Below are 23,237 nucleotides of genomic sequence, written 5' to 3'. Positions count from 1 at the left end.
CGACATAGCCTTTAAGGCCTTAAGAAACAGTTTGATGAACCTGACCTTGGGCATCCCAATTAGCAGATTCTTTTTTTTCCTTCCCATTTTGTACATGAAAAGGAAGAAAATGCTCTTGGGATACTCACCCAAAAACATGGGTACCACCACTGACCAGTATTATGGCCAGTCACTGCATCCTGTGGCATAGGGATACCTCCCCTTGCTTTAGAGCCATTGGTACCAGTGTCCTTTTGGTTAAGACCATCACAGGAAATTTGCTATGGGATCTGCTTCAACCATTTGTGTACTTCATGCAGTAGAAGCCCTCCGAAATTTTCATCATGCTCAACGTATCTCAGTTAACAGCCTCACCTCCTAAGAAGTCCTTTCATTAACTGCTCCTCACCTAACTCATGTACATTGTAATAACCTTAACCCTGCTACTCTTCTCCCCTCAGTCACTGACAAATTCCCTCTATATGTGCATACATGCTCAGTCATGTCTGACTCTTTTCAACGCTATGGACTGTAGAAGCCCATAATGTTGATGGACCACTTCCTAACTCCTAACAATGATCTTCAGGAAATTCCTTTGGGTAATGCTGATTTCTCATGGTTCACTGATGGTTCTTACTTAAAGGAGGACAATGACAAATATTGTGCTGGGTATGCTATTGGAACTCCTTTTGATGCTGTTGAGGAAGCACCTTTATCTATGGCTAGTTTGACCCAAAAAGTTGAATTCTCTGCTCTTACCCAGGCTCACACTTGAGCGAAGGGCAAAACTGCTAATATTTATACTGAAAGTAGATATGCTCTCTATCTCATGATTTTGGAATGTTGTGGAAGGAACATGGCTTCCTCACTTTCAACAAAAAAATTAAAATGGCTCTTATATTCAGGAATTATTGGATGAAATACTTTTACCTGCCACTCTGGCTATTATTAAGATTCTGGGGTGTTCTAAACTTGACTCACTGTGCCATCAAACTCTAAGGAATAGAGTCTTGGATTCACATGACACATCTAATGAGAGCACCAAGCCTCAATTGGCCCTGCACACATCTATTGATCTGAAAGCAAATATATTTCACAAAATTGAAGTAGACAACAACTAATGAGACAGCTTTTCCAAGATATCCAGACCTGTTTGATGTCTGTTGCTAAACTTTTGATGATGACATAATGCTTCAGATGATCTGCAATGTCTATCATCTTGATAACATATGGGCTTTAAATAAGAAGTGCCTGAGAGTTCTCGCTCCTACCTTGTTACTCAAATGTGACATCAACAGTTTTCCAATCTGTGTACTTTGCCTCTGATATGGAATACTACACTTAAGAAAGGTCCTTCCTGGCACTGAGGGACAAAGTGCCACTGAAACATGAAAATCTGACTCTTGATCAGTGATGCTATCAGAGAAAGAGCTTATCAAAAGGTGGAAATGTAAGAAACTTCAGTTAAAGTAGATTTGGGAGGCCAGAATGGGGAGGTCTCATGCCCTACATGACAGTAAAGCCAAATGGAAAGAAGAAAAACTTTTTCTTGCCTGGCAAGAGTTCAGCCAATGAGAAACTGTCACAACTCAGCTAGTGAAAAGCCACTATTCTTTGTTTACTATGGCCCTCTCGGCTTCCTTTTCTCCTCTTTGAAAAAGTTCTCCTCTCCTTACCATGCAGGCACTTACACATGGCTCACCATGGTTGCATATCCCAAACGGCCAATCTTTGTTGATCTAAAACACATCCACTTTTGCTAAAGAAATAATCGGCAGTCTATTTATTTGGGGGCTTCCTGGCTTCCCATCTTCCCAGATGGTAAAGAATCTGCAGTCTTTACCATCTTGCAATGGAGGAGACCTGAGTTCTATCCCTGGATCTATTTACTTTAGGAAAACACCAGAAAATCAATACATTAAGCTTCCATAGATCATGGATATCTCATTATAAATTTGCTTTACCCATTCACTGAAAAGATATAAGCACCTACTAAGCACCTATTTAAAGCTCTTTGTACTAAGGACTGAATACAAAAATAAGCAAACAGTTTATAAAGAGATTTGTTTAATAAGATTGCTATCCTTACAGCTAAATGAAAACAACATTGAGGAAAAAGAGAATGCAGCTGGTGCAGGTAACATACTACAAAAAAAACTCTATTCTAGAATTACTATGTTAATCTCTACTCAGTTGTTGTTCAGTTGCCCAGTTGTGTCTGACTCTTTGTGACCCCATGAACTACTTGGTACTATATGCTAACTCTGACCCCAGTCATCTGGTCAGTCTCAGAAATGTGAGCTCTCTCCTCACAACACTGATCTTTCCTTTCCAGCACTGATCAGCTTCAGCAAGGAAAAAAATAGTGTGTCCTTTGTTGTTGTTGCTCAGTTGCTCAGTCATGTCTGACTCTTTGCAACCCCATGGACTGCAGCATATCAGGCTTCACTACCCTTCACCATCTCTCAGAGCTTGCTCAAACTCATGTCCATTGAGTCTGTGATGCCATCCAACCATCTCATCCTCTGTCATCCCCTTTTCCTCTTGCTATCAATCTTCCCTAACATCAGGGTCTTTTCTAATCAGTCAGCTCTTCACATCAGGTGGCCAAAGTATTGGAGTTTCAGCTTCAACATCAGTCCTTCCAATGAATATTCAGGACTGGTTTCCTTTAGGATTGACTGATTTGATCTCCTTACAGTCCAAGGGACTTTCAAGAGTCTTCTCCAACACCACAGTTCAAAAGCATCAATTCGTTGGCACTCAGCCTTCTTTATGGTCCAACTCTCACAATCATATGACTGCTGGAAAAGCCATAGCTTTGACTAGATGGACCTTTGTTGGCAAAGTAATGTCTCTGCTTTTTAATATGCTGTCTAGCTTGGTTATAGCTTTTCTTCCAAGGAGCAAGTGTCTTTTAATTTCATGACTGCAGTCACCATCTGCAGTGATTTTGGAGCCCCCTAAAATAAAGTCTGTCACTGTTTCTGTTGTTTCTCCATCTATTTGCCATGGAAATGATGGAACTTGATGCCACTGTCTTCATTTTCTGAATCTTGAGTTTTAAGCTAGCTTTTTCACTTTCCTCTTTCACTTTCATCAAGAGGCTCTTTAGTTCCTCTTCACTTTCTGCCATAAGGGTGTATATCTGAGGTTATTGATATTTCTCATGGCAATCTTAATTCTAGCTTGCAGTTCATTCCAGCCCAGCATTTTGCATGATGTACTCTGCATGTAAGTTAAATCAGCAGGGTGACAATATACAGCTTTGACATGATCCTTTCCCAATTTGAACCAGTCTGTTGTTCCAGGTCAGGTTCTAACTGTTGCTTTTGACCTGCTTTTTGCTTTTTGACACAGGTTACTCAGGAGGTAGGTAAGGTGGTCTGATATTCCCATCTCTTGAATTTTCTTTAAGAATTCCTTAAGTTTTCCTTAGTGAGCAGAAACATGGCAATAGTCCTAAATGATTTTTAACAGGTTAGCAATCGTGCTACCCTCTCTCCAGATTCCAAGAACGCTTCTGTCTATAGTTTTGTTATTGATACTGTTTCTACACTGAAAGATTTCTGAGCCCTAGGAAGCTCTTCAAGGAGTTAAGAATTCTTAATTCATACACATTGCTTTATAAAGGTTTAATGGTGATAAATTTTTTTTAGAAGAAAGGAGTCAGAGGCAACTTTTTGAAACATTTAACCTAATTCCAGTTTTACTTAATCTCTACTATATAATTTTACTATTTTCCAGAATAAGAATCTATACAACCTGGGCTATATGCAAAAAGTTGCTGCTTACAACAGGAGATAGCTTCCCATAATAAACACATAAATAGTTACAGTAAAAGATGGAATTTGATAAGTGTTTTGTTAGATATATGAGCAAACATAAATTCCAGGAAGGGGGAAATAATATCTTCCTAGGCATTTGGCCTTGATTGATGAATATTGTTTTGAAAAATAGAGATACGGCGATTCAAAAAAGGCATTCCAGATAAAAGTGAACCATACAAAAAAGCAAGGGACCCACAACTAAATCATATTTAATAGTGAAAGACAATGTTTTCCCTGAAAGGACAGAAACAAGATAAGGATGTCTGCTCTTTATACAACATTATACTGGGGGTTCAGACCATAGGATTTGGACAAGAAAAAGAAATAAAAGTCACACATAATCAAAAACAACAAGTAAAACTATCTCTGGTTACATAAGATATAGTCTTGAGTATAGAAAACCCTAAGGAGTCCACTAGAAATACTATTAGAACTAATAAATGAGTTCAGCAAGGTTGTAGGATACTAGGTCAGTATACAAAACTCAACTGTATTTTTACATACTAGCAATGAACAAGCCATAAACAAAATTAATAAGATAATTCCACTTACACAGTAGCAAAAAGAATGAATTATTTATAAATAAATTCAACCAATGAAGTTGTAAGACTCAGACACTGAAAAATGCAAACTATTGTTGAAAGAAATTAAAGAAGACCTAAATAAATGGAGAGATAATCATGCTTATAAATTGGAAGATAATACTCCTCAAATTGACCTACAGATTCAATACAAGCAGTATCAACATCCCAGCTGACTTTTTGAAGAAACTGACAAAACTGATTGATCCTAAAATTCTTGTGGAAATGTCAGAATACCAGAATACTCAAAAGAAATACCTTCAAAAAGAACAATGTTGGAGGACTCATACTTTTAAGTTTGAAAACTTACTGCAGAATTATAGTAATAAATACAGTGTGATACTGGTAAAAGGATAGATATACAGGTTAACATAATAGAATTGAGAGTCTAAAAAATAAACCTTCACATTTATAGTCAACTGATTTTTGATAAGAGTGTCCAAACAATTTAATGAGGAAAGAAATAAACCAGTTGGGCAGATCCTCACAGTGTTAAATATAGAATTATTACATAACTCAGCATTTCAGTCCTAGCCATATTCCCAAAACAATTAAAAATAAATGTCAACCAAAAACATATAATACATGAATATTCATAACAGCATTATACAAATAGCCAGAAAAGTAGAATCACTGAATGATGAGTGAATAAACAAAAGGTGGTATATCCACACAATGAAATATTATTTTGCCTAGAAAAGAAATAAAGTACTGATGCATGCTACAACAATATGAATCTTCAAAACATGCTAAGTGACAGAGGCAGAAATAATAGTCATATTATATGACTCTGTTTATATAAATAAGGAATCTATCAAATAAGGAATAAGGAAATCTATCAAACACAGAGCAGATTAGTGGTTGCCAGGAGCCAAAGGGAAGAGGAAATAGGGAGTTACTAGGTTCCTTTTTGAGGTGATAAAGTGTTCTAAAATTAGATAGTGATGATAGTTGTAAAACTGTATGAATGTACTGAAAACCGCTGCAGTACATGTTTTAACAGGGTGATACTGCGGTACGTGTGTATCTCAATAAAACCTATTTTAAAAGGATAATAGTTTGGTATGTATGTATCTCAATAAGATATTTTAGTATGTGTGTATCTCGATGAGACTTTATTTTTAAAAAGGTCAGGTTGGGGGGAGATTGGGAGGTTAAAAGTCTCTTCTGATGGAAGAGATAACTTCCCAGCTTGGGCAAGGTGTGACATAGGTTGGGAAGCCATGACAGATCTTGAATGACCATGTAAAGAGAAATGAACAGACACATGAACAGATCTCCACTGAAGATTTATTTTATAAGTTGGAAGACTTAGTTTACAATGTGGCAATGTGTTAAAAGGTCACTAAATGCATTATCTCATTTTAGTATTTTATATTAAGATCTATCATTCTCACTGTATCTCTGGGATACAGTGAGGACATCACCTCACTTTCCCATCCTCAGACAAGACTTATATAAAATCCCACTACAGAGTGAAATACTTCAGCCAAACTATCTATACTCACAAACCACCATCCTTCTTGAGGTGTTTTTTTAAATTTATATATTTATTTTACTTTACAATATTGTATTGGTTTTGCCATACATTGACTTGAATCCTCCATGGGTGTACATGTGTTCCCCATCCTGAACCCCCCTCCTGCCTCCTTCCCCATCCCATCCCTCTGGGTCATCCCAGTGCACCAGCCCTGAGGACCCTATCTCATGCATCAAACCTGGACTGGTGAATCGTTTCACATATGATAATTTACATGTTTCAATGTCATTCTCCCATATCATCCCACCTCTCCCACAGAGTCCAAAAGACTGCTCAATATATCTGTGTCTCTTTTGCTGTCCCGCATACAGGGTTATCATTACCATTTTTCTAAATTCCATATATATGCATTAGCATACTGTATTGGTGTTTATCTTTCTGGCTTACTTCACTCTGTATAATGGGCTACAGTTTCGTCTACCTTATTAGAACTGATTCAAATGTATTCTTTTTAATGGCTGAGTAATATTCCATGGTATATATGTACCACAGCTTCCTTATCCATTCGTCTGCTGATGGACATCTAGGTTGCTTCCATATCCTGGCTATTATAAACATGCTGCGATGAACATTGGGGTACACTTGTCTCTTTCAATTCTGGTTTCCTCAGTGCGTATGCCCAGCAGTGGGATTGCTGGGTCATATGGCAGTTCTAGTTCCAGTTTTTTAAGGAATCTCCACACTGTTCTCCATAGTGGCTGTACTAGTTTGCATTCCCACCAACAGTGTAAGAGGGTTCCCTTTTCTCCACACCCTCTCCAGCAATTATTGCTTGTAGACTTTTGGATAGCAGCCATTCTGACTGGCGTGAAGTGGTACCTCATTGTGGTTTTGATTTGAATTTCTCTGATAATGAGTGATGTTGAGCATCTTTTCATGTGTTTGTTAGCCATCTGTATGTCTTCTTTGGAGAAATGTCTGTTTAGTTCTTTGGCCCATTTTTTGATTGGGTCATTTATTTTTCTGGAATTGAGCAGCAGGAGTTGCTTGTATATTTTTGAGATTAATCCTTTGTCTGTTGCTTCATTTGCTATTATTTTCTCCCATTCTCAGGGCTGTCTTTTCACATTGCTTATAGTGTCCTTTGTTGTGCAGAAGCCTTTAATTTTAATTAGGTGCCATTTGTTTATTTTTGCTTTTATTTCCAGTACTCTGGGAGATGAGTCATAGAGGATCCTGCTGTGGTTTATGTCAGAGAGTGTTTTGCCTATGTTTTCCTCTAGGAGTTTTATAGTTTCTGGTCTTACATTTAGATCTTTAGTCCATTTTGAGGGTTTTTTTGTGTATGGTGTCAGAAAGTGTTCTAGTTTCATTCTTTTACAAGTGGTTGACCAGTTTTCCCTGCACCACTTGTTAAAGAGATTGTCTTTTATCCATTGTATATTTTTGCCTCCTTTGTCAAAGACAAGGTGTCCATAGGTGGGTGGATTTATCTCTGGGCTTTCCATTTTGTTCCATTGACCTGTATTTCTGTCTTTCTGCCGGTTCTATATTGTCTTGATGACTGTAACTTTGTAGTATCGCCTGAAGTCAGGCAGGACGATTCCTCCAGTTCCAGTCTTCTTTCTCAAGATTGCTTTGGCTCTTCGAGGTTTTTTGTATTTCCATACAGATTGTGAAAGACAAGGGTGCCCAGTGTCACCACTACTATTCAACATAATTTTGGAAGTTTTGGCCAGAGCAATCAGAGCAGCAAAAGAAATAAAAGGAATCCAGATTGGAAAAGAAGAAGTAAAACTCTCACTGTTTGCAGATGACGTGATCCTCTACATAGAAAACCTTAAAGACTCCACCAGAAAATTACTAGAGCTAATCAATGAATATAGTAGAGTTGCAGGATATAAAATTAACACACAGAAATCCCTTGCATTCCTATACACTAACAATGAGAAAACAGAAAGAGAAATTAAGGAAACAATTCCATTCACCATTGCAATGAAAAAAATAAAATACTTAGGAATATATCTACCTAAAGAAACAAAAGACCTATATATAGAAAACTATAAAACACTGGTGAAAGAAATCAAAGAGGACACAAATAGATGGAGGAAATATACTGTGTTCATGGATTGGAAGTATCAATATAGTGAAAATGAGTATACTATGCAAAGCAATCTATAGATTCAATGCAATCCCCATCAAGCTACCAACAGTATTTTTCAGACATCTGGAACAAATAATTTCACAATTTGAGGTTGTTTTTTAAATTACATCACCCTTTGGCTTCCCTGATGGCTCAAAGAGTAGAGAACTTGCCTGCAATGCAAGAGTCCCAGGTTCAAGCCCTGGGTCAGCAAGATGCCCTGGAGGAGGAAATGGCAACCCACTCCAGTACTCTCGTCAGGAGAATTCCATGGGCAGAGGAGCCTGGCAGGCTACAGTCCATGGGATCGCAAAGAATCAGGCATGACTAAGTGACTTTTACTTTTTTTTTTTTCCAGCTTTGATATTATTAGAAACAGACACACTTTAAAAAGAAGTTTGCCTTCTAAGTGATTCCCTGGGTGAAAGGACCAGACTTCACATTGTACCAAGAGACAACTGAGAGGGAAAACCTGATGAAATATGAGTACACAGTCATGATATATCAAAGTATTCAAGAAATGCATGAGATAGAGCCCAGATAAAAAATTTAAGTAAATATTGAAGGTATATATTAAAAATTATGACTTAGATGTAAATACAACACCACACAAAAGTCCAAAAAAGGACAATGGTTTATAAAAACTATGGTATATCATGTGGATTCTATTAATAAGATATTAAAAAATCATACTTACTTCATATTTAATAGTACAGATAAATGACAGTAATTCAGTTATAACTAAGCTTTAAAAGTTCAATTATTATTATAATGTGTCCCAAGTGTATGTATATGTACATTTTCATCTTGTATAATATTTATATACATATCTGTATATAGACACATAGTTTTCTTGACATGAAATACAGACACACATATATAAATATGTTTTACTCTATTGTGCATAAAATTTTATACATTTGTATTTATATAGTATGATACATAAAATAACAATTTTGTATGTATCAGTAAAATGTTAATAAGGATGAGATTATGGGTCATTTTCACTCCTTTTATTTTCAGCCCTGGGGAGCTAGCATGATGGATAGGCCAACAACTTGGAAATTAGGCCAGTAAAACAGCCCTTTGATGTAGCCACTTTGAGAAATATTTTGGATGTTTCTCAAAAAGTTAAGCATAAATCTACCATATGACTGAGCAATTCCACTCATTGATATCTGCCCAAGAGAAATGAAAACATATGACCACACAAAGAGTTGCACATGAACTGTTCACAGCAGCATTATTCATAATAGCTAAAAAATGGAAACAATTCAAATGTTCATCAGATGAACAGATAAATAAAACTTATCCATACAATGAAACATTATTCACTAATAAAAAGGAATGCATAATGATACACATGACAATATGGATCAATTTCCAAAACATTATGCTAATTGAAAGAAGCCAGACACAAAGACCCCATACTGTAGGATTTCATTTCTATGAAATCCAGGTAACAGAGATTAACTGTTAATGGGCATGATGGATCTTACTGGGGTGATGAAAGCATTAGGAGGGTGGCTGCACAACCTGGTAAACTTCATAAAAACCACTGAATTGTACATTTTCAAAGAGTGTAATTTTGTCTTTAAAATTTTGTGATCTGAAAAATATACTTCCATAAAATTTTTTAAATTTGCCCTTTAAGACTTGAGCTTACACAAGACTTGGCAGACACAAGCAGAAATATGCAAACTTTAGAGGATAGAATGACTCCCAGACCAAAAAGACTTGACTATAGCCTAACTGATGGTAGAAAGAAGTCTACAGAACCAATGTGTTATCAGAATTGAGAGTAGTCAGTCGTAAGATAAAGGAGAGAGATGACTTGGCTTAATGCACTGGTGTATTAGGGTTTCCCTTACTCCTGTAATGAGGGAGGTAGGGGAAGAGGAAAACAGTTGTTATGAAAAGGTAACTCAGCTGAGAGTTAGCTGAATGATTCCCATGCACTGACTTGAGGTTCTCCAGTCCAAGGAAACAGTAATTGGTTCGCTTCCCATGCAGTTCTACTGTAGAATGGGGATGTACTGATAGGTCAATGTAAGTCTCCCTAGACTTGTTCTTTGTAAATTAATGAGATTAATAGTCTCAGTACCACAGCTGTTTCTGTGAATTTAGTAATGTTGATTCAACCCTGTAAAAGACAGGCTTCTGAGCCTGTGAAATAGAGAGCCTTAGTGTGGAGGGTGATGAGTTCTTTGGACCAGATGTTCCCAAGGAGGACTCATCTGAGTGACTGGAGGTCTCCCCAGTTGGCACTGTGTTTCTTTATGTGTAGTTGGCACAGCACAGAGCAATACAGAGCACATTGGATAAGAAAGAGACTCTGGAGTTAGACCACCTGGGTTCAAAGTCTACACTAGTGCTCACTAGCTATGTGACTTTAGACAAGCTATGTAACCTCTCTGTTTCAGTTTTCTCATCTGCAAAACACAAGTGATAATAGTAACTTTCTCACATGGTTGTCAAAAGGATTAAATGAGATCATATATGAGAAGCACTTAGTATAGAGCTTATCATCAATAACACTTCAATGTTATTACTTCTCAATTGACATTCTTTTCATACTTCTTTAGCTGATTTTCTTATAATGAGTATATATCATTTCAATTCATAATCCAAAAACAATGTTATTCAAAAATTTTGAAATAAATATGACTTCTGTTCAAGGAAAGGAAGAAGAGTAAAGAAAAGAGATGGAGAAAGAAAGAGGAAAAGGAAGGAAGGATCCAAAAATGCAAATAAAGGACACTTCAGAAGGATAGAATATTGAAATCCCAGCCATTAGTCAGACCACAAAATATCTGGTGACTATATCCCTATATGCTCTACCAAAATTTTCCTCATGGAGTTCTTTTGCCACCATTTATTTCACACCTCATTTTAGTGGGCAAATGGGTGGACTTACCCTGCACACAGCAGGGACAGCCATGGGAGGAAGTGGGAAGGAACAAGCCAGTGGCAAAGGTGAGGAGGGAATGAGGGTGAAAGGCAGCAAAAATCCCTTCCCCTTATGCCTCCCCATTCTCTCAGCATTGGAATCTAAGTCTGTTGTTTTAGACAAAGCTCACACACAACTTAAACCAAAGAGGCAGGTCCTTTCACCAATCCCAGTCAACCCTTAGACTTGTATAGAGAGCTTCCAAACCCCTTGTTGTTTAGCTGCTAAGTCATGTCTGACTTGTTTGTGATTCCATGAACTATAGCCCTCCAGACTCCTCTGTTCATGGAATTTCCCAGGCAAGAACCCTGGAGTGGGCTGCCATTTCCTACTCCAGGAATCTTCCCGATCCCAGGATCAAACCCACATCTCCAGCATCAGCAAGCAGATTCTTTATCACTGAGCCTCCAGACAAGTCCTCCAAACCACTACCTGTGGTCCAAACTCCTACCCATGGTTTAATTACTTTTCTGAAAAAAAGTGGCTGGTTGATATGACAGCCACAACATTAGATTCCATTAATTAATACTGAGACATCAGTATCCATGTTGTTTCTCGATTACACAATTAAGATGCAGTCACCCTTATTGCCAGCATCAGTTTGGTCCTAGAGCCCAGAAAGGGTGGTTGCAGTGGAAGAAGGATCAAAGGCGGGTGGGGGTAGCATCTGCACTTACACTGAGATAATGAGCTTGGAGGAATTCACACTCCAAAGAGCACTCCCCAGAGAGGGGCCTCAGAGACCTAGATGAAAGGGTTTAAATGAGGCTGGGTGAGCCGTTTTCATTCTGCTGATGGCCTGGAAGGAAACTATCACCTTGATGAACACAGAGCTTCCCTCGGGTTCCAAGACATACTCTTTGCACTGGCTTTCTAAGCCTCCTTCCTCACTTCCCTTCTCATTGTTCTCTCTCTCTCTTCCCCTAACTACAGTCATCTTCAATTTCATGTTAATTCAGAGGAGTCAAAGGGGAACAAAAAGCAATCTTTGCTTCTTCCACTCAAGTAAAAAGCCTAAAGGGATCACATTCCCAGCGAGGCAAATGCTTGAGAGCCTGGAGACAAACTGAAATGTTCTCAGGAACACTCAGAGGTTAGGTCCTGGAGATAAAGCAATGTGATTAAATCTTGATAGATTTTTGTTTTAAGAGTAAAAGGGAAGGGGGAGGGGTAGCTCTTGTTTGCCTGGATACAGAGAGTGCCGTTGGCAGTCCCTGCTTAATCAGGATCTTGAGGAGCCTCTTTTCCCTTCCAGGACTGAGACACCAAGGAAGAGCATATCTGAGGCCACCTCTGGCCCATTTCCCCCATGTTTGCTCCATTCTTGCCACTTCACTGGACCTTGCCCTGAGAAATAGCTGTTTCATTATTTCAGCAACGTTATGAAAATTATTTGTGTCTTCAATTTGAAGATTATAAAAATAAAACCCCAGACCCACCCAGTCCCAGAAGGCAACAGGCAAAGTGGATCATTGTCAAATGCCTTCCATACCTTTATGGGGAACTATTATCCCCTTATTAAGAAATTAATCATCTTTTCCACTTTAAGGATGGAGAAACCGTGACCCAAAAAGTGAAGTAATTTTCCCAAGGTCATTCCCCAAATGGATTACAGTTCCTTCTAACAGACACACAGTGTTCAGAATCAGGAGGGAATGGAATGGGGTGGGACAAAACGAGAGCATGCTTGCTGGGGCTGGGGCTGGGCCTGGAGACTCCAGGTTTTGAGGCTGGTCATGTTAAGATAGGGAAGATTTTTGTGACTTTTTATTTTATATTGCAAAAGGTTGGCAAGAAGGTGACTACTTAGAACTAAAAAGTAAAGAGGTACACACACAGAAATGAAATAGTGGAGGTCATGATGGCATGATTTCAGATTCAGATGTACTCTGGCTGCAAAAAATAAAGAAAAAAGAAAAGCTCGATTAGGAGCTTTTTAAAAGGTTTGTAATTAATGCTGAAAAAGGGGTCAAAATATTCAGTTATATTCCCTGGTCTGACTTATCACTGATTTGCAGAACATTCTTGATCATTTCCCTTATCCTTTCTGGTCCACATTTCCTCCATTTGTTCCAAGGTGCTCAGTTATCCCTGCTCTACTGTCAAGTTTGGTAAAAGAAAAGAACCACATGGCAAGACTAGCAGAAAACTCCACATAAACCTCCAGCGGTCCCAGATATGCTGCAGCAGTTGGATTTATGGTACTACTTAGAGAATAACGGTGAATGTTAGTAAGTTTCTAATATGTCCTAGGCACTAGACTATGTACTTTGCAAACTACCCCCATTCAAGCTTCAAATTCTGTATGAAGTATGTACTAGCATTTTCTAGATTAAAAAGATAAGGAAACTAAAACTCAGAAATGTTAAAATATTTGCCTGAGGGTTACATAACTAGTAGGTGACAGAGTCAGGATTCAAAGCCAAATTTGTCTACTTCTGGAGTTTAAGAACTCACTCTAGGCAATGAATCCTACGTGGCATGAACATTCCAGTATAATTCAGACACTCTGTAGTAGACCTCTGTTGAACACAACATGAAAAACACCACATTCGAACACCTTTATGAAAAATGGATACAAATCCTAGTCTTGAAAAGCCCCAAAAGTATGGTTTTAGTGCCTTCCTCTCAGATTAGAGCCTGCAGGCAAAGAGGGCAGGTGGAGGGCCTTGTTGAAGAAAGCAATGCTTGGGGCAGACACAGCCCTGAACCTGTCCTACTGCTCCACAAATCAGCGATGGCTCCCTCTGCTCGAGTTCATTCCAAACAAATCCATTAAAAGCACCATCTCAATGAATATTTTATATAGTTATGACATAGTGAGTCGCATTTAGGAGGGGCTTTTTCTAAAGGATGAGACAATGAACTACTAAAATAGCCAACTAATCATCAAGGCCAATAGAAATCTGGCCAGGGGACATGGTAATTTTACACAAAGGAAAAAAAAAAATGAAAGTTCTACACTCCCTTCTTCCTGATTTAAGAAACCTCTTTTTTTTTTTTTTAAACTCTACCTACATGTTCAAATACCACCATCCACCAGCAAAAGCCACTTGTTTGGCTAATTAGTTTTTCCTTGTCCTCTTCATAGTTTCTAAAGAACATCAATGTACATATTTGCTTGTGTGTTTTTCTTAAATTAGGTCTATTTCTGAACCCTTAGCAAACACATGTGCACGTGCACACACACACACACACACACAAATAAAGAAGTCTTAACCTACTTTCTCTAAAAATAGAAAGTGAAGAGAATCCTAAGAGACAGATTCAGTGTCAGCCCACATCCTATGCCACTTTTCCCAGTCTTTCATCTCTCCCAGGAAAACAGGGCACAGCTCAAGGGCTTGGGAGGAAAACAGGGCTGAGCCTATATCACAGAGTGCAAACCAGTGGCCTGTGTATAAAATACAACTTGCAGATGTGTTCTGTTTGCTCCGTCATGGTTGACTTACCTGTTGTTTAAGAAGTTTGAAATCGCTGTTAACATTTAAAAATCTAGAGATTTTCACAGATATTTCTGGGTTTCCAACTACTCTTGAACAATTAGGAGATCTGGCATGAGGAGACCAACATTCCTACACAGTGACAGCCAGCTGGAGTTGACTTATAGCTGATAGATGGGCCAGCCTCCCCAGTTCCCAGACTCTATCATATTCCCTTAACAGGATGGCAGAATTGGTTGCCGTTTGTTATTAACCTTAAGGGGCTGCTTTCTTTACAGTTGTAAGGAAAGCACAGGCACAAAGACTAGTGGAACACAATAGAGTCCAGACATAAACCCACACATATGTGTCAACTCCATGAGAAGTATGCCAAGAACATGCAATGGAGAAAGTACAGTTTTTTCAATAAACAGCATTGGGAAAGCTGGATATCCACATGAATCATGAAACTAGACTGCTGTCTTACACTACTGAAAAAAATTAACTCAAAATGGATCAAAGACTTCCATGTAAGATCCAAAACCATAAAAGTCTGAGAAAACATAAGGAAAAAGATCCTTAACATTGGTCTTGTCAATGATTTCTTGCCTAAGACACAATACCAAAGGTAACAAAAAAGAACAGAAACAAGTAAGACCACATTAAACTAACGGTATTCTGCATAGCATGTTTTGGCAGGCAGATTCTTTACCACTGTCCCACCTGGGAAGCCCAAAGGAAACTGTTAATAAAGTGAAAAGGTAGCCTATGAAATGGGAGAAAATATCCATGTATGTGATAAGGGATTAATATCCAAAACATATAAATAACTCATACAACTCAAGAGCAAAAAAAGGAAATAGTCCAATTTTTAAATGGGCAGAAAACCTGAAAAGACATTTTACCAAAGACGACATACAAATGGTCAATAGGTATATATTGATACAAAGGTGCTTGACATCACTAACCATCAGGAAAATGCAAATAAAAACCAAAATGAGATTATCATCTCACACCTGTCAGAATGCCTATCATCAAAAAGGCAAGACATAAGAAATGTTGACAAGAATATGGAGAAAAGGGAATCTTTCAGTGGGGTGGTAAAATGGAATAGCCATTGTAAAAAAGAGGATGGAAGTTGCTAAAAAAAAAAAAAAAATTACTACCATATGATCCAGCAATTCCATTTCTGGGTGTACATCTGAAGGAACTGAAATCAGTATCTCAAAGAGATACATACACATCTATGTTCATTACAGCATTATTTATAATATAATAGACAAGCTTTGGAAATAACCTGTGTCAACAGAGAAAAGGATAAAACGATGTGGTAGAGATATATAACAGAATATTATAAAGCCGTGAGGAAGAAGAAAATCCTGCCATTTCCAACAATATGGATGGATGAGAGTATAATGCTAAGTGAGATGTCAGAAAGACAAATATTGCATGATATCATTTATATTTGCAACTTAAAAAAATAAAAAAAGCTGAACTAGTAAAAATGGAGAGTTGTATAGTGGTTACCGGGGTTTCCTTGGTGGCTCAGATGGTAAAGAACCTGCCTGCAATGCAGAGACCAGAGTTTGATCCCTGGGTTGGGAAGATCTCCTGGGGAAAGGAATGGACACCCATTCCAGTATTCTTGCCTGAAGAATTCTGTGGACAGAGGAGCCTGGTAGGCTATAGTCTGTGGGGTCACAGAGTCAGAAACAACTGAGAGACTACACTTTTACTTTTCATAGTGGTTACCAGGAGCTAGGTGGTAGGGGAGTGGGAGATGGTGTTTAAGGGTACAAACTTGAAACTAGCAGATAATTTTGGGAGAGCTAATGCACAGCATAGTAAGTATAGTCAACAATACTGTATTATAAACTTCAGAATTGCTAAGAAACTAAGTCTTAATTGTTGTTATAAGAAAAAAAGGGACAGTTACGTGATGAGACAGAAGTGTCAGCTAAAGCTAACATTATTATAATCATGTTGCAATACACAGATGTATCAAACCAAAATGCTGTTCACCTTATACTTAATGTTATACACCAATTGTATCTCAATTTTTATTAATTAATGAAAGCAAACTATTTTTGTACTTTCATGTCTATCCAAAATGGGAAAATGAGCAGACTGGGACAGCCATGTATTGGAAGAAAACTGGGAGAAAACCTAAAGCCTAATTCTGTGTAGCACTGAAAACTACACAGTTGTGTTTGATATGCAAACAAAAACCAGGCTGGTTTAACTCCAGGGTCTCATTGGCCCCTGCGGGCATTTGAAATTGACATTCTTGCTGAAAGTCACTGAAGATCTTTGGAAATAAGTCTTTTCTACCATAGTTTTCATTTCCATAATTCTGCGTTCCTTTCTTAGTACTTGGCACAGTGACAAACACAGAAGCAGTGCCAAAAAATTAACTGTATTATGAAGTAAACTTACATTTTGCCTTGTTTCTCCTATTTATTTTCTGTGTACTAACTACCCCACACTACCATCCTCCCTTTCTGCTGGTCAAGAATCCTTTCAGAGCCTTTTTTAACTCAAAAGCTTTATTTCACAACCAATCAGAGTGAAAAGGACCTGGTAAAGGGATCACATGAAGACTGATTTGATACAGTATTCACTTGGAGACAAGTCAAAATTAGATTTTAATTCCAGCTTTACCACTTACTATCTTAGCTTGACTTTCCCAACAGCAGAGCCTGTGATGAAGATGTGGCATGTATAGGTGGTTTACTGGGAGAATGTGATTCCCTAAATAAGGGGCAGGGAGGTGAATAGGAAAGGAGGAAACACCAGTACAAGAAAGTGATAACTGCTACAGGTGACTGTGTACTTCACACAAGGCCTTCAGAGGAGTCTTACAGAATGTGTGTCAGAACTGTCAGCCAGGGACAAAAGCCTTTATCCATCAGCTCCTGCCCCCATAGGCAGAGGGCTGCCCCATGATGTATTAATATCTTTGTGCAGCCAAAGGAAGCCAGAGCATATGAGGTGGAGTGGTAGCCTTGGCTGGAAACAGTGGCAAGGCCAAGATGACGAGAGGTACTATACAAAAGGTGTCCTATACAATATCTTTGGTCAATCAAATACTTCATTTCTGGAAACCTCAGTTTCCTTTATTATAAATGGGCCAACATTGGTGCTTTCTTTTTGGATGGTAAGGAGAATATAATGAAATAATCCATGTGAAGCTCATAGACAAATGCCCAGCACACAGTACATGCTAATGAATGACTGTTTCAAATACACGCTCTTGCCTCCAGGACTAGACCTTATGGAGGACCTTTATCTGACAGCTCGACAGCAATAATCAATGAATTATTAAATCAATGAAAGTAAACAATGATATTTACAATCTCTGCATTCACTTACAATAGATTCCAAACTGGCTGCTGTTAGGCCAATTTTGCCCCTTAGACATGTATTCTTCCCCTACACCCATATATATCTATATACATACATTCATATATATGCATATACATATATTCATATATTATATATATAACTGAAATCAGTTACAAATATTGAAAATTATTTTTAAAAAATCATAAAATTGAGAACTCCAGCTTTGCCCTTGAAAAAAGGAAAGACTTAACTCCACTAAGTTGGCATTCCCACTGTCTGAACTGAGTAGTGGTGACCCTCTCATATGGCACATGTTTCTCCAATTTGCCACTATCCCTTTCGAGTCCATTTTACTCTTTCACAACCTGCTGCTGGACATTTGCATTTGAAACCTTTGGACAGATACTTAACCTAGAAAGACAGGGTCCCTGGAAACCCTGCCAGGACCTAAAAAGGAAGAATGCTAGAAAGGACAATGTCCTTATTTTTCAGTGACAGCTGAAGAGCCACCTCTGAGGCCCATGGAACTCAATGTCCTTGTGATGAGAGCTAAGTGAATCCTGCTGAGGTGAGAGTGTGTGGTTCCAGCGAGTCTGGCTATTACCAACCTGAGACTGAGGTCACCCCAGCTGCTCTCAGTGCCTGCAACCCTGCTTATTTCATTCTGGTTCATACCAGAGATTTATTTTTATGAACAGTGAACATTTTTTGTAACATTCCCTCATTTAACCTTCATTATCAAAGTCTCTGCCCAAAGCCCATATAAGTACCATTATTGCCCATATAACATTTTCCAACATAAACCATTTAAGGCATTTTTTTCCCATTTTTATTTATTTCTCTTCTGTTACATTTCATTTGAAATGTGCATGGGGGAGAATGTGTCTTGTTTTTATGTTGTCTCATACAGACCATAAGCCCTAATGGTGGGGGCTGCCTATTTTGAAGGTTAATAAGCAATGGAGACATTCATCACATGGAACAAGCAACCAGGATATGCTGGCCTCCTAAAAAAAAAAAGTACTAGAAAGGAATTCTTTGTGACTGGGGAAACTGAAAGGAAAATAACCCAGCTTCTTTGTCTCTTGAGAAAGCCAAGAGAAGAAACACAGTGGCTAAAAAAAAAAAAAAAAAAAGGAAAGCAAGAAAATGAAAAACCTAGTGTTATAATGTGTGTGAAAGTCACTCATTCGTGTCCAACTCTTTGGGACCCTGTGGACTATACAGCCCATGGAATTCTCCAGACCAGAATACTGGAGCAGGCAGTCTTCTCCAGTGGATCTTCCCAACCCAGGGATCAAACCCAGGTCTCTCCCACATTGCAGGCACACTCTTTACCAGATGAGTCACTAGGGAAGTGTTATCATATTGCTCCTTAAATTATTCATTCACATGCAAATTCTCCATGGACAGTGACAGCACCTGTATCTCTGAATCTCTAGTACCTGAACAGGGTCTGCTGCTAATTGGGTACAATAATTTAAAGTTTGTATTTAACTCGAAGAAACCTAAGAACTCTAAGAGACTCATTTTGACTTAAGCAAAAATGGTAATGTGTTGACTTACATAGTTGAAAAGTTCAAGATCTTTTAAGCACATCTGTATGCAAGGACTAAGACAGTGTCTTTAGGATTCAATCTCTCTCTACGCTCTCTCCCCCTGCACCATTCATTCTAACTTTTATTCTATTGATTTTACTTTGAGCAGGCTCTCTTCTTTGGGTAGAAAGAAGCCCACTAGCAAGCTCTAGGCTCACATTCCTATAAGCTCAGTAACTCTAGTAATAATGAGAGAATGAATAAAAGAAGGAAATAAAGAGATAGAGAGAGAAAGGGAGGGAGTAAGGGAGAAAGGAAAGTAAGAAGAGAGAAAGAATAGGCTTCTCAGTTTCAGCAGTTCCGAAAGTTTGGATCTCTGAACAAATCACTATGGTCAGAGGGAGGGACTATATGAATTGGAAGGCACACCCTAGCTATGGGGACTGGAACTGTCTAGGGTGGAATGCATGCTGGGTGGTCATAAGCAGTAGAGGTCCATCACAGAAGGTATGGATGATGCTGTTGCATGCAGAGAAACATAGGAGTCAAGAGCCCTGGGCACTTCTTTCCAGCTTTGGAGTAACCAATGAAAAAGTCTTGGAAATTCAATTTAATTCACTGCCACAAAGACGTACCACATCTTACAACATGCTAGGACTGCACTAAAGCCTGAGCAAGCAACGATGCAAAGCCACTGACAAAAATCAACAAATCTATCAGCTGGTAGGGGTCACAGCAATAAAAGCAACTCACTAGGAATCCTTCTTCTAGGAAAACACGGTAAAAGTATGTGCAAGGTGCAGAGGTATCTTTGAATTCCCGCAGGAGTAGAACCTGAGGTTAGGATTTGTGCACAAATGGCAGATATTTGGAAGGTAATCTAGGGAACCCAGGTAATATGGAAGTTAAGTCAGGGAAGGAAAGGATGCCAATATAGGGGAAACTATAACACTATATATATTATAAGTGATAACTATCCAGGTTACCAATGTTGGTAACTCTGGGAGCTAGTGCAGAACATGTGCCTCAGAGTTCCTTAAACAGGCAAAGGTGAGAACTGATGGGGATGAAACTGGGATACTTATATATGATAAGTATATCATATATACTTTCTATCACTGACAAAAGGATGCTGGAGTATGGGGCAGTAATTCCCCAGGCATCTCTGGCCTGCCATATGTGTGGGCAGAGTCGCCTCCAAAAGGCCAGGGAAAGCCCTTAGGCAAAGATATGCAGATGTGGGTCTAGCAGTCAGGAAAAGTGCACTGGAAGGCAGAGCCCGAGGGCTATGGGCAGGACAGTTGCAATATCTGATCTTCAAATAGAAATCATTTTGCTGCTCTGCCTGAAAATATAGAAATTGGACCTAAAATTTCCTGAATGCCTCAACAGCTCTAAAATCCTAAAATGCAAGATATAGTCTAATAATCATATTTTATAAATCCATGTTGGTTTGTCTGAGGCTGATTTTAAAGCAATCTAAAAATGCATGGGAAATGGGTGGGAGGTAGGGGCAGCTGGAAGAATGGTAAGATTTTGTGGTCAAAAAGTCCACGACTTTACACAAAAATGTATTCATCAAAACAGCCGGGTTTGCTTAGAAAGGATCTTGCTTACATTTAACCATATGATTTCAGCCCTTGCACTTGAAAAGTAGGATCATAGGCTCATACCATCAAAAGAGGACATTCAAGAATGTCAATTGGCAACCTACTCCAGTATTCTTGCCTGGAAAATCCCATGTACTGAGGAGCCTGGCAGGCTACAGTCCTCTGGGATCACAGAGAGTCAAACATGACTGAGCAACTAACACTTTCACTTTCAAGGATGTAGATTCAAAGAGATGATAGATGAGGTCATGGTGTAGTAATAAGTCCTTAGTTCTTTGGACTGCTAACCAGGTGCTCTCCTGTCTATATGACCAGAGACAGAAACCAAGAGGTGAACATAGTAGCAAACCAAGATTTATAGAGGAAGTTGATTTTTTTCCCCCTGTATCCAGAGGCTTAGTCCTACACCACCTTCACTTTCCAGAGCTTCCTCCCAACCCAGGGAAGTTGACTATACTTGCTTCTATTATTTTTAGCATTTGTGACCTTTGGAAGTATTTTGGAGGCTGTTAAATAGACAGGGCTACCAAATATTTTTGCTACAGGCCCATAGCTCTATGACTTCCCATTCCAACAAAACCCTGTTTCCCAGAAATCTGCCTGTAAAACCCCAATCCGCTGTGAATTCCCCACACTAGGCCCTATACTGGAGTGTGTGGGTTCCCAGGGACAGGTTTATCTTCTTCTCATTTCTTAAGATGTGTTCTGGTAAATTAGATCTCATCTCTATTTTTTTTTCTTCCTTTTCTTTTTCCATTCCATAGAACACCACTATTGTTACTTCTAAATGAAGCTTAAGAATTGCATTTGATTGCAAAGGATGGAACATTTAAAGTGGTAAGGCTGGGGATGGAAAAAATGAAAATCATATAATCCAATAATGAACCACGACAATAGAGGGGAAACTCTTCCTGGAAGCACTGTTGACGATGAACATCTCCAAATTCCTATGTGCTCAACTCATTAGCAGAACCACATTTCTTTCTTGGTCAAGCACAGACTCAAACTCTATGTAATTAAAGACCTCAGTGTGCACATAATACCGGATGACATGCAGTTGTTTTCCTCCATCCACTTGGTAATTTTCCTAGAAAAGGACTTAATTTAGCAGAGTTAGGGAGTGATTTGAGCATTGCTGAGCACTCTATGTTTTACTGAGAATGGAGAAATAATACCCTTTTCATGGACAAATTTGACCCTGGAGCAAACATCTAACATCTATGGGCTTCTCTTAAGTCCTAACACTTACCTCTAGGAGCAGAACTGCCTCCAGAATGGAAGAATTATTAGTGTACCTCAATGGCTCAGGAAAATTTGAGTGGAAATGCTTTTTCTTGAATTAGGATTTAATATTGATAGATGATAATAAAAGATATTTTTTGTTGAGAAGCTGTTATATGTTAGACATGAGTCCATGTGCTTTACATATATTAATTCTTTAAAACTTAAAGACTCGTTGGGAAAATGCCATTAGTGTTCCTATTTTCCAGATGAAGAAAGTGACCATATTTTCCTCTTTTCTTATATCCCAAAGAAGAAATGTTAAAAACAACAACTCTAAATACTTCTTCCACTACTATTGCTGCTATGATGAATGTTAATAATGCACCAATTCCTACTTAACTAACTACTAAGCATTACTGAACACCCCAAGCTTAAAATATTACTAGATATTACTGGTATAAATAAGAGAAACAAGATATTACATTCAGATATATCCAAACAGTATAAGGCCATAGCACAGTACCTTGGGAACAAGTGTATGCAGCGAACTTCCTTAAGCAAAATATAATTGCTGCTCGATGCTCTACTAGAAGAAAAAAAAAAACCAGAATAAAAACTGTGGTATTCTCAGCTAAATTCTTACCCAATTTTGACATATATTTAAGACTAAAATGAATAAATAAAACTCTTACGGAATCTCAGAACAAAAGTGGTGTACTTGTATCAAGCATCTTTTTTTAATGAAGTTTAAGAAAGAGATGCTTTTTTTTTTAAGAAGCAATAATAAAAACTGAACTTATGTTGTTTTCTTATTTCTTTTAATTAGAAATTAGTACTGATCTGGGAATACTGCAAATAAAGCACATATGATGAACACACACACACAGAAATCATTTTCCAGAACTTAAAGATATATTGATAATTCCCTGATTTGTATTTTAGATACTGTCACTACTTAAATTATATAAAATATTAAAAATTCTTCATGTAAAAGTGATCATTTCCTTGACATGTAAAGATATTTTCTACAAACCTATACAAATAATGTTAAAAAATAACACAATAACAATAAGGCAATGACAGAATGATCTCTGTTCATTATCAAGGCAAACCATTCAATATCATGGTAATCCAA

The 23,237-nt window shown here is 38.2% G+C and overlaps 1 long non-coding RNA gene across 1 annotated transcript in view; it reads right to left on the bottom strand.

Annotated features, from left to right (window-relative positions):
* Positions 1-22,689, bottom strand: part of LOC139034448 (uncharacterized) — a 343,034-nt gene extending 320,345 nt beyond the window's left edge. The window contains exon 1 of the long non-coding RNA XR_011486954.1: positions 22,626-22,689. This is a non-coding gene — a long non-coding RNA (uncharacterized lncRNA). The remainder of the gene's footprint in view (positions 1-22,625) is intronic.
* Positions 22,690-23,237: the final 548 nt, after the last annotated feature.

Source organism: Odocoileus virginianus, chromosome 3 (assembly GCF_023699985.2).
Source record: "Odocoileus virginianus isolate 20LAN1187 ecotype Illinois chromosome 3, Ovbor_1.2, whole genome shotgun sequence".
NCBI lineage: Eukaryota > Metazoa > Chordata > Mammalia > Artiodactyla > Cervidae > Odocoileus > Odocoileus virginianus.
Note: the sequence above shows the minus strand (reverse complement) of the source record. Positions and strands in the feature narration are given on the sequence as shown.